Here is a 12,692-nt window from a genome sequence, read left to right as displayed (position 1 = left end):
ACAGCCATAAATTAATTAATTAATTAATTAAAAAAAAAATCTTAGGGAAAAAAAAAAAAAGCCTCTCATGTTTTGCTGCCCTTTAGCCCATTTTTGTCGGGAGCATCTTCAAGAGCGTGGACAACATGATTTTGTTGTTTAAGGTATAAAATTTAGACTCATAAAGGCTGGGGATGCCAAGACACAGCGCTGAGTTGGCTGTGAATTTCATTGCACTGGACTGGTCTCTACTGGAGTTGTTTACAGTGCTGGACTTCCAGTAAATATGGCAGCCTCACTGTACTCATTTTGGCATTATCAGGCTCAACACTGTGCCCTGGGATATTTGTTCAATTAATAAATCTTCTTTTACAGAGAAGGAAAATGGAAGCCATTAGGGACTCAAACTCTTGCCCAAGGTCGCACAGCTTGCTAGCGGCAGAGCTGGTTCTGGAACCCCAGCCTCCTGAGTTCCTGTGCCTTTCTTTCCACCCCACATCCCACAGGCCTAATGTGCCATTGAGGAGGCAGAGGCAGAAAGAGGACCGTGTCTTCTGCCCAAGGACTCGAGCAGGTCAGCAGCTGCATCCAAATTCCACCCCAGCCCCGTCTCCACGGCCACCCTGGCCTCCATCAGGCAGCTCTTTGCTCCGTTTCTGTGTCATGCGCACGTTGCCTGATGGCTTCCCTGTCCAATTCCCTCCAGTGCAGTTTTCAGCTTCACGCTTCATGAATTTTATTCGCAATCGATAAATAAACCTATTATCATCAGGGTTTTGTATTCTCATCATATATCGTCATCTGTCATAAACCATTTCATGCAGGAGTCCGGTTCATTCAGCATATCCCGCTCATCTTTATTTCCGAGTCAGTGACCGAGAGACAAACCCAAAGTGCATAGTCCAAGAATTCAGCTTTTACTCCATAACAGAATGTCAAACGATAAACATCGTATTTAGACGTTATTATATTTGAGATTCATGCCGGGGGAGAAAAAAGTCATTCCCTTGTCAGGCTCTCTGTACTTGTTAGAAGCGACAAAGTATTTTGTTTTTCTATTCAAATGGTGTGGATCTGATGGAAAAGCGGCTTTTCGTTAAGGTGTGTTTTCAAAACATGGTGTCTTCTGGCCGTATCTGCCGGTTTGTGGAGGCAGCTGATCGGGGTGTAGCTCTGGCTTGTCAGATAACTCGGAGTCGCAGTTACGTATCAAAGTATCATTTGTGGGAGAAGCTAAATTATACCGGATGTCTAATTAGGATCCCCACTTCTCGGTTACTGCCGCAGTCCTTGGGAGCAGCAAATATTGCTCAATAGATTCCCGAGTTGGAGAGGCAAACACTCCATGACTGGGATGGTTTATGGTCAAGGAATTTTAATTGAAGGGTTAGCAACTAGGATTCTAAATCATAGTTGATAGTTCTTAACCCTAGGATAAGTAGTACTGAGCTCTCTGTTGTTTCCCAACCCTTTACATGTCAAAGTAGTAATAGATAACGGTGATATTTATGATATCCTGGGACAAAACTGACATTCTGGGCTGGCAGCCATCAGCCCCAAGGATGAACGTCAGGCATCCTGTGACTGTTCACGGTGTGCTGGTTGGGAAGCTGTGCTCTGAGAAGGAATGGCCGTGCAGGCTCAGCTTGTTTAGGTCTTAACATCTTCTGAGTTTTCTTGGGTCCCATTTTCAATATAAAAGAAAGGTCTTTTATAGAACCTTCTTTTAAAGAACCTTCACAGAGCCAATGTGGTATGTATGTAGGTTCTGTTCTGCAGGCCTGGAGAGGCTGCTCTGTTTGGTAAAATCCAAATCAAAACAGAGGCGAAGGCAGTACCCCTTCCAACCGATTAAGTGTGTGGATCTCATCCTCTAAGCAGCCTGATGCTGACGTGCAGGCAGCTTGGCACATGAAATATATCAGGGTTCTCTGAACAAGGAAAGGCTGTAGGAGAAAATCAGAGCTGAGGGGTGTGGAATATCTTTTACTTTGACATGGACTGTAATTAACATTTATTGGACTGTTTTAACTGTTCATTGGAGTGTAATTAACATTATTAATTAACAATAAATAAAAACATTTATTTATTGTTTATCGTAATTAACATTTATTTGCTGGGAACTTGAGAAATGCCTTACATGCTTTATCTTTCTCGATGCTCCCAACAGCCAGTGAACTAAGACCTTTGCTTTCTCCAGTTTTACAGAGGAGGAAACTGAGGCTTTGAGAAGTTAAGCGACTAAGCTAGGAACAGCTGGGATTAAAACCCAAGTCAGACTCCAAATCACGTTCTGAGAAAGTCTCCCTGTGCGGCTCCCAGAGCGCTGAGGGAGGGGTGCAGGGCCTGATCCTGGGAAGAGTTTTATAATCAAACGTGAACGTGATTTTCTTTGTTTGATACTAAGCCTGAAGACTGTTGTTGTTCTTATATCTGCTTCTCACTTTTCCTGCCTTGGACAAATTCCTTAACCTTTGTACCTTAACACATTATTTATTTATTTATTTAAATTAATTAATTAATTTATTTTTGGCTGCGTTGGGTCTTCGTTGCTGCATGCGGCTTTCTCTAGTTGCGGCGAGCGGGAGCTACTCTTCATCGCGGTGCGTGGGCTGCTCATCGTGGTGGCTTCTCTTGTTGCGGAGCACAGGCTCTAGGCACGCAAGCTTCAGTAGTTGCAGCACATGAGCTCAGTAGTTGTGGCTCGCGGGCTCTAGAGCGTAGGCTCAGTAGTTGTGGCACGCGGGCTCGGTAGTTGTGGCTCATGGGCTCCAGAGCACAGGCTCAGTAGTTGTGGCGCACGGGCTTAGTTGCTCCGTGGCATGTGGGATCTTTCCAGACCAGGGCTTGAACTCGTGTCCCCTGAATTGGCAGGCGGATTCTTAACCACTGCGCCACAGGGAAGTCCCTACATTATTTATAAAAGGAGGATGATGATGTTGCAGTTGTCAGAAGGCAAGAGTGCTTCCTCCATTGTGAGATACACATGGTTTTAGAAAAGGGCTCTTAGGGAGTTCCCTGGCGGTCCAGTGGTTACGACTCTGTGCTTTCACTGCCAAGGGCCCAGGTTCAATTCCTGATTGGGGAACTAAGATCCCACAAGCTGTGCAGTGTGGCCAAAAAAAAAAGTACTTTTAACGCTTTAATATTGGATTGTGAGCCTAAGAAATATTGGTTTGGCCAAAAAGTTTGCTCGGGTTTTTCCATAAGATCGTACTAAAAACCCAAACGAACTATTTGGCCAACCTAATGATAAAGGAGAGTTAGTATTTTCTTAGCTACAATTCATGGCCAAGAGGCTATGGCATTTACTGAATTTTTTTCAGTCCAGTAAGCAATATATCTAGTCATTAAATAAGGACTAGAGATTGCCAGGGCCACTGAGATTACCCCAAGAGGAACGTTACCTCGGGAGAAAAATATCTTCTTAGCAGCTGATGAAAGAATTTTCTGTGGGGCGTGGCCTTATGAAAAGAACTCTGATAAACTCACTCCAGGGGGGAAGCAAGCCTTAGGCCTCCTTTTCTCCAGCAAGAAGAAGCAGACAAGGAGAATCTGGGCCTCACGAATCACTTTCTCCCACCTGAGTCTGAAGCCCAGCTCCAGCAGTTACTAGTGGTTGACCTTGGACAAATTACTTAATTTCTTTATGCTTTGGTTTCCTCATCTATAAAGCTGTAATCACAAGAATATCAACCTTTGAGGGTTGTTATGAAGCTTGAATAACAGCTCTTATCTTGCACACAGTTTAAAACAGAAAGGGGGGACATTCTAACCCAGAGTGGAGACATTCTAACTCTGAGGCTTTGTAGTGAGAATGAAAAGGATTTGAGGGGAGAACAATAATGTCTAATGGGAATCTGTTACTTTGTATAGTATATCTTCTCATTGTTCTCTCCAACAGTCTTCCTGATTTTGGAAATAAAAAAATATAGAAAAGATCTGGTAACTGACTATACTGCTAAACTGAATGAATAAGCATTTTCAGAACTCTAATGGAAAACTGATGAATTCATAAAAGTGCTAACAAAAGATCAAGATGAAAAAAAAATTAATTACATGGGACTGAGTGAACTGATGAGGATGATTATAATTTTTGTGACTTTCTGTTTAAAAAAAAAAAGAGACTGTCAAACGTTAAAAAAAATAAATTTGAATTCTAATTAAAAAAATATATATATATAGAAAAGATAAAAATAATTATCTACATTTTCACCACTCCAAAGCAATCACTGTTAGTGGTTGGTTTATTTGTTTCCAGTTATTTTGGAAAGGCAAGGGGCGGGGGGTGGCTGGGAGGGAGGAAAGGATATTTCTATTTCTTAAAATAATATAGGCTTATTATAAAGAATTCAACAGTGCAGAAAATATAAGGATAAAATTTAAATCACCCCAAATTCTACTATCTAGATGTTGCTGTTCTTTAGTAGATTAACTGCAAATATTTGTGTGTGTGTGTATATGTGTATGAGAGAAAACAGGTAAAAATGTTAATAATTCTGAAGTTATATAATAGGTATATGATGGTTTACTTTTGGGGTTGTTTGAAAATTTCCAGAAAATGTTAAAAAAGGAAACTTTAAAAACTGGAATCATAGTATATACTCTTTTAAATAAATACTTAGTTCAAGTTTACTGAGTTTAATAGAAAAAAAATACACAAGTAAAACTAAAGAATGCTGAATTTTGAATACTTTTTTCTACCATAAGAGATACCATTTCATTTTTTAAAATTGAGGTAACACTGGTTTATAACATTATGTAAGTTTCATGTGTACAACATTATGTTTCTACTTCTGTATACACTACAACATGTTCATCGCCAAAAGTTTAGTTTCCAGCTCTCACCATACAGTTGACCCCCTTTAGCCATTTCACCCTCCCCCACCACTCTTCCCCTCTGGTAACCAGTAATCTGTTCTCTGTATGTATGTGTTTGCTTTTGTTTGGTTTGGTTTGGTTTGCTCATTTATTTATATTTTTATATTCTACATATAAGTGAAATCATATGGTATTTGTCTGATTTATTTCACCTAGCATAATACCCTCAAGGTCCATCCATGTTGTTGCTAATGGCAAGGTTCCATCTTTTTAATGGCTGAGTAGTATTCCATTGTGTGTGTGTGTGTGTGTGTGTGTGTGTGTGTGTGTGTGTGTGTATTTATATACCACATTTTCTTTATCCATTCATCTGTCAATGGACACTTAGATTGTTTCCATAAGAGATACTATTTTCTAAAAGACCTCTCTAAAGCTTAAAAATAATTAAGGCAAACATTCAGTTGTGTGGAGTCATAGTTTTTAAACTAGGGTTCCATTATAGACAGTATCTACCTTTGAAAGACTAGGACCTTGTTACTCTCATCCTTCTTTTCATCTCTTCTCCTATACCTCTCAATTTTTGTTAGTTATATTTTTTTTATTGTACAGGTTTACAGCATTCACATTATCTTCAGTATTCGTAATTTCTATAGTAGTATTGAATCAATGTTCTAACGGATTTCGTGTTTACCATTTGACCTTCTTAACATGACTTCTTTATTCTTGAATTAATTATTTTGCTGCATCTCTTAATTGGTTGGATTTCATGATCATAAAGTTTTTTAAAGAAGCTGCTTGTATCATGTGTCCCATTGTCTTCCCATTGTACCCAGATAAAGTGATAAAGTACTGGCTGGACGTACCTGAGTCACAGTTTCTTTCCGTTAGAATGTTGTAGATATTTCTTCAATGTTCTCTGGCACCGACGTTTGAAACCAACTGATATTTTTTTCCTTTCTTCTGTAGGTGATTTTGATTTGGCTATCTGGATGCTGAATAATTCTTTCATTTATTTTAATCTTTGGAGTTCAATAATGTAATTAGAATTTGTCTCAATTTTGAACTTGTTATATCACATATTCCCAGAACTTGATCTGTAGCTTTAGTTTTTCATTTCAGGAGAATGCTCTTATATCTTTGAACATGTCTCATGTCTTCTGTTTCATTAGGGGAGGAGGGATATACTTCAGGAATCCTGATTATCCTATATTGAAAGGTCTTTTTATGTCTTCCATATCTATTAGCTTCACATTGATTTCTTTACATTTGTCTTTTCCTCTGCATTTACTGTATTTATCTCTAGTCATTCCTATATGTTAGTAATGAATTTTCAGAAGTACTTAATCTATTCCTGGATTTTTCTAATTTTTATATTCATTTTATTATAATGTTGCTTCAGCTCTCAATTAGTTTTTCTAATTTACTTTTTCACCCCAACTGTTATTATTTTGTCCTTGAATTCTTTTTTTCTTTTTTTTAGAATTTATTTATTTACTTATTTTTGGCTGAGGTCTTCGTCACTGTGCAGGGGCTTTCTCTAGTTGCGGGGTACTCTTCATTGCAGTGTGCGTGCTTTTCATTGCAGTGGCTTCTCCTGCAGTGGAGTACAGGCTCTAGGCGCACGGGCTTCAGTAGTTGTGGCACATGGGCTCAGTAGTTGTGGCTCGCGGGCTCTAGAGCGCAGGCTCAGTAGTTGTGGTGCACGGACTTAGCTGCTCCATGGCATGTGGGATCTTCCCGGACCAGGGCTCGAACCCATGTCCCCTGGATTGGCAGGCGGATTCTTAACCACTGCGCCACCAGAGAAGTCCTGTCCTTGAATTCTTGATTTAAAAAATTCTTATTTAGCTGCTCTAGGGTGCAATGCACTTGTTTTTGGTTTGTTTTGCTGTATTTGTGCACATAGTTTCCATACTGGCTTATTTTTGTTTGCTTGATTTATATCTTGCTCATGTTCAGGGAAATTTGTCTAGATCTTCTGTTTGCTCTGATATAGTTTGGATGACTTTTTAACTTTATTCCCACAATATCTCAAACCAATTTGTTTTTCCTCCAAATTATAATATGAGACTGAGTTTCTACTTTTTCATAATGTGAGAAAATGTCAGGATCTTGGGCTTAGGTTGGGGGGAGGGTGGGTAAAGGGAAAGAGCTCATCTCAGAGTTAAGCTGTCTTTGTTAGACTATCTGGGCCCCTTCCCAAGATTTTTTTTTTATGTTTTCTACAGCTTCGCTGCATATCATTCAAGGTGTATTGAACATCTTCTCAGTAGTGCCTATTGCCCTGGGGCACTCACTTTGGCTCAGGTCTGCTCTGTCATTCATTTTCTCCATTTCATACATTCCTCCTGGCAATGGATCCTGTCAGGAGAGGAGAGAGTTACTGTTACCAACTCTGCTTGCTACTCTCCAGGTCTGTGCGTATTAGTGAGAATTCTCGGTATTTTGTTAAAATCAAAAGTTTAAATTCCTGGGGGAAAGGATGAGGGATTGTTCAGAAATGGATTTGTGTTGAGCCTCTTCTCTTTGCTCCAAAATGTCTCATGTTGAAACTTATTAACTTAGATTATGACCCTTTTTGTATTTGGCTGCTGTCATGAAATTTTTTTGCCTTATCTGTTACTTTTTTTTTCTTATTCTGTTAGGTATCAAGGGACAAAAATTCAGTCTGCCATCTTAACATGAGACCAAGTAATTTTTCAGTGATTCTACATGGTTCACTATTAGTTGGTTTGAATAGAATTCCATTTTAAGAAGCTTGAATATGAGGAGGAGATAGCAAGACCTGAGTTTCAGTGAGGTTGTGTAAGAACCTGTAGGCCTATAATGTAAGTTATTAAAATTTATGCGTATTTACACATGCATATTGAACAATGCTTATTTGAAAATGGGAACAAAATGCAATGACAAAACAGCAATTTCTGAAGAATGGGAAAACCATGTTTTTGTTAGATAACCTTCAGGAAATTTTTTGTTTGTTTCAAAAAGATTTGTTCATCTAGAAGGGAAACTGACACAATTAGTAAAGATCCAGAACATCAAAGTCAAACCAGAAATCGATTTTGAACCCATATTTCAGACAGGTGTGTGTCCTCCACAAGATGATGTCAAGATGGTTGGTTCTTGGGGGCTGGAGTACCTCTCCTAGAACTAAGAAGTGAGGGAAGTAGAGTTACACTGCAAGGTCAGTGCTGATGGAGCCGAGGAAAGATGTAAAAAGTCACTTAGAAGAAGAAGCCTGGCCTCCAGGCTTGCAAGACTGTAACCTAATATGCACTTATTTAAAGAAATAATGTGTCTAAAGAAGAGGGATTGGTCTGTATGGGAAGCATAGGAAAAAGAGAATCACCAAGGATCCCTTTTCTTTTACCCCATAACAGTTTTGTCCCTGAGAGTGGGAGAATTTACCATCAGACTTCCAGAAATTCCAGTCCCAAAGGCAAGAGTGTCCCTATTGTGAGCCTGATGTTAAAACATGAGCTTCATCTGACTCCCCCTTTTCTGTTTCCATGTCCTCACAGCAGTTTTCTGGTTCCAGTGAAGGTCTGCTCATGTAGAGAGAGAAAGCAGAAAATATACAGATTTTAAATATTTGAGTCTTTCACAGTGATTTCTCATGGTAATGAGTGGCTTCTGATTACCATTTGGTTTTCCCTGACTACAGGGAGAAAAGGAGATTGTCATGCCAACCTGAATAATTCCAATCTGTGTGACATTTCTATTTCTCACTTTAAATTAATATAGTGCCAGCCTGCTACTTTCCTCAGGTCAACTGTACATTTTAGTTAGTGTGAGTCCGTATTTTTCAGTCTGATTGCCCCTGGACATTGACAAGAGTGAGCCGGCCTTCTCTCTGATTCTACTTCTGTCTTCCATCTCTCTCTATCCCTCTCCATTCCTATACCAAACACAGTTCGATATTTGATTAATTCATCTGTATTAAAATGTGTTAAGACCAGATAAAAATTTAAATACTCTGAAGAAGATTTATATAAATTTTTTTGGACCTCATTTATCTTTACGTCTTTATTTTGGAACAAGAAGAATAGCATAGGGAAACCGAGACAGTGTCTTGCAAAGGTCATTTTTATGTTGAGGACCTGTGTCTCCTCATTTGAAGTGTAATGCTCTCTCTACTAAATTTCCTGTCCAACCTAATGGTACTGAGGCTACTAGTAGAAGCAAAAGGTTACTGTGTGAAAGATTGGGGCTAGCACAGGGCATGGATATTTGCAGAGAACCCAAAGGTGAACTTGCTCTCCTGTTCACTTGCTCCAGCACTGCAAATGTTTGTCCCCGTGGTGGTCTTGCTTGTCTCCGACTGACCTGTTCTTTAGAAAAGCAGATGATGTGATAAAAAGCACAGAAACAAGGATTGAAGAATCAACATTTAAGCCATTTCAGAATGCTGAGAAGGAGATTTTATTGAAGCTGGGTGCCTTAACAAACCTACTCAGTGAACAGTATTTCACATAAACATAATTCCAGTTATGAAAATTCAGAAGAAGCCTTGTTACCTAACAAAATCAAGACTGACAGTTTAATCAAAAAGTTGCATGAGGCAGGGAATTTGTTTTTTAAAAAAGTATAGGAAATCCAATGCATGTATGTACCTATAACATTTCATATTAAATTTATAAATTCTAGGCTTTTTTTTTTTTTTTAGGGCAAGTGTACCAATTAGAGTCCTGCATCATGTTTCTTACATAAATGACATCCAAGATACATCATGTCCATTGTCCAAAGTTTAGTTTATTTAAAGAGAGGTGCAAATTTAAAGATGACTGACATAATCTGAGAGCAGAATCCATGTAGAATTCTTTTTTTACCTCGATATTTTATAGACATCAATATCAAATTTTAAATGTGATTCTCCTTTATGAAATCATCTCTATAAAACACTCATCCTGATTCTCATAGAAACAATTATTTTTGTTCTCAAATAGGGATATTTATATAAAATTAAACAAAATACATTGTTATAATAACAAGCACAACAGGTCTATATAAACTCTGACTCTTGGTAAGCAGGAAATTGTCATTCATACCCAAAGAGTAATCCAACAGTGGTGAGAATGCAGTATGCTCTGGGGATCTGTGATCAGAAGTAGAGCATATCAGTGAATGTATCAATAGATGGTCAGCTAGGTGGAGGTCAGATAAGAGAACTTCTCCTCAGACAAACAAAATTGGTAAACCATTAGCCAGACTCATCAGGAAAAAAAGGGAGAAGACTCAAATCAACAGAATTAGAAATGAAAAAGGAGAAGTAACAATTGACACTGCAGAAATACAAAGGCTCATGAGAGACTACTACAAGCAACTGTATGTCAATAAAATGGACAACCTAGAAGAAATGGACAAATTCTTAGAAAAGTACAACCTTCCAAGACTGAAACAGGAAGAAATAGAAAATATGAATAGACCAATCACAAGCACTGAAATTGAGACTGTGATTAAAAATCTTCCAGCAAACAAAAGCACAGGGCCAGATGGCTTCACAGGTGAATTCTATCAAACATTTAGAGAAGAGCTAATACCTATCCTTCTCAAACTCTTCCAAAATATGGCAGAGGGAGGAACACTCCCAAACTCATTGTATGAGGCCACCATCACCCTGATACCAAAACCAGACAAAGATGTCACAAAAAAAACTACAGGCCAATATCACTGATGAACATAGATGCAAAAAGCCTCAACAGAATACTAGCAGACAGAATCCAACAGCACATTAAAAGGATCACACCCCATGACCAAGTGGGGTTTATCCCAGGAATGCAAGGATTCTTCAATATATGTAAATCAATCAATCAATGTGATACATCATATTAACAAATTGAAGAATAAAACAATATGGTCATCTCAGTAGATGCAGAAAAATCTTTCGACAAAATTCAACACCACTTTATAATAAAAACTCTTCAGAAAGTGGGCATAGAGGGAACCTACCTCAATATAATAATATAGGACAAACCCACAGCCAACATCATTCTCAATGGTGAAAAACTGAAACCGTTTCATCTAAGATCAGGAAGAAGACAAGGGTGCCCACTCTCACCACTATTATTCAACATAGTTTTAGAAGTTTTAGACACAGCAATCAGAGAAGAAAAAGAAAGAAAAGGAATCCAAATCGGAAAAGAAGAAGTAAAGCTGTCACTGTTTGCAGTTGACATGATACTATACATAGAGAATCCTAAAGATGCCACCAGAAAACTACTAGAGCTAATCAATGAATTTGGTAAAGTAGCAGGATACAAAATTAATGCACAGAATCTCTTGCGTTCCTATACACTAACAACAAAAAATCAGAAAGAGAAATTTAGGAAACACTCCCATTTACCACTGCAACAAAAAGAATAAAATACCTAGGAATAAACCTACCTAAGGAGACAAAAAAGACCTGTTTGCAGAAAACTATAAGATACTTATGAAAGAAATCAAAGACAATACAAACAGATGGAGATGTATACCATGTTCTTGGATTGAAAGAATCAACATTGTGAAAATGACTATACTACCCAAAGCAATCTACAGATTCAGTGCAATCCCTATCAAACTATCAATGGCATTTTTCACAGAACTAGAACAAAAAATTTCACAATTTGTATGGAAACACAAAAGACCCCGAATAGCCAAAGCAATCTTGAGAAAGAAAAACAGAGCTGGAGGAATCAGGCTCCCTGACTTTAGACTATACTACAAAGCTACAGTAATCAAGATAGTATGGTACTGGCACAAAAACAGAAATATAGATCAATGGAACAGGATAGAAAGCCCAGAGATAAACCCATGCACATATGGTCACCTTATCTTTGATAAAGGAGGCAAGAATATACAATGTAGAAAAGACAGCCTCTTCAATAAGTGGTGCTGGGAAAACTGGACAGCTACATGTAAAGGAATGAAATTAGAACACTCCTTAACACCATACACAAAAATAAACTCAAAATGGATTAAAGACCTAAATGTAAGGTCAGACGCTATAAAACTCTTAGAGGAAAACATAGGCAGAACACTTTATGATATAAATCACAGCAAGATCCTTTGTGACCCACCTCCTAGAGTAATGGAAATAAAAACAAAAATAAACAAATGGAACCTAATGAAACTTAAAAGCTTTTGCACCACAAAGGAAACCATAAACAAGATGAAAAGACAACCCTCAGAATGGGAGAAAATATTTGCAAATTAAGCAACTGACAGAGGATTAATCTCCAAAATATGCAAGCAGCTCATGCAGCTCAATATCAAAAAAACAAACAACCCAATCCAAAAATGGGCAGAAGACCTAAATAGACATTTCTCCAAAGAAGATATACAGATTGCCAACAATCACATGAAAGAATGCTCAACATCACTAATCATGAGAGAAATGCAAATCAAAAGTACAATGAGGTATCACCTCATACCAGTCAGAATGGCCAGCATCAAAAAATCTACAAACAATAAATGCTGGAGAGGGTGTAGAGAAAAGGGAACCCTCTTGCACTGTTGGTGGGAATGTAAATTGATACAGCCACTATGGAGAATGGTATGGAGGTTCCTTAAAAAACTAAAAATAGAACTACCATATGACCCAGCAGTCCCAGTACTGGGCATATACCCTGAGAAAACCATAATTCAAAAAGAGACATGTACCACAGTGTTCATTGCAGCACTATTTACAATAGCCAGGACATGGAAGCCACCTAAGTGTCCATCGATAGATGAATGGATAAAGAAGATAGCACATATCTACAATGGAATATTACTCAGCCATAAAAAGGAATGAAACTGAGTTATTTTTTGTGAGGTGGATGGACCTAGTGTCTGTCATACAGAGTGAAGTAAGTCAGAAAGAGAAAAACAAATACTGTGTGCTAACCCATATATGTGGAATCTAAAAAAAA

This window comes from Balaenoptera ricei, chromosome 2 (assembly GCF_028023285.1).
Source record: "Balaenoptera ricei isolate mBalRic1 chromosome 2, mBalRic1.hap2, whole genome shotgun sequence".
Lineage (NCBI taxonomy): Eukaryota > Metazoa > Chordata > Mammalia > Artiodactyla > Balaenopteridae > Balaenoptera > Balaenoptera ricei.
Note: the sequence above shows the minus strand (reverse complement) of the source record.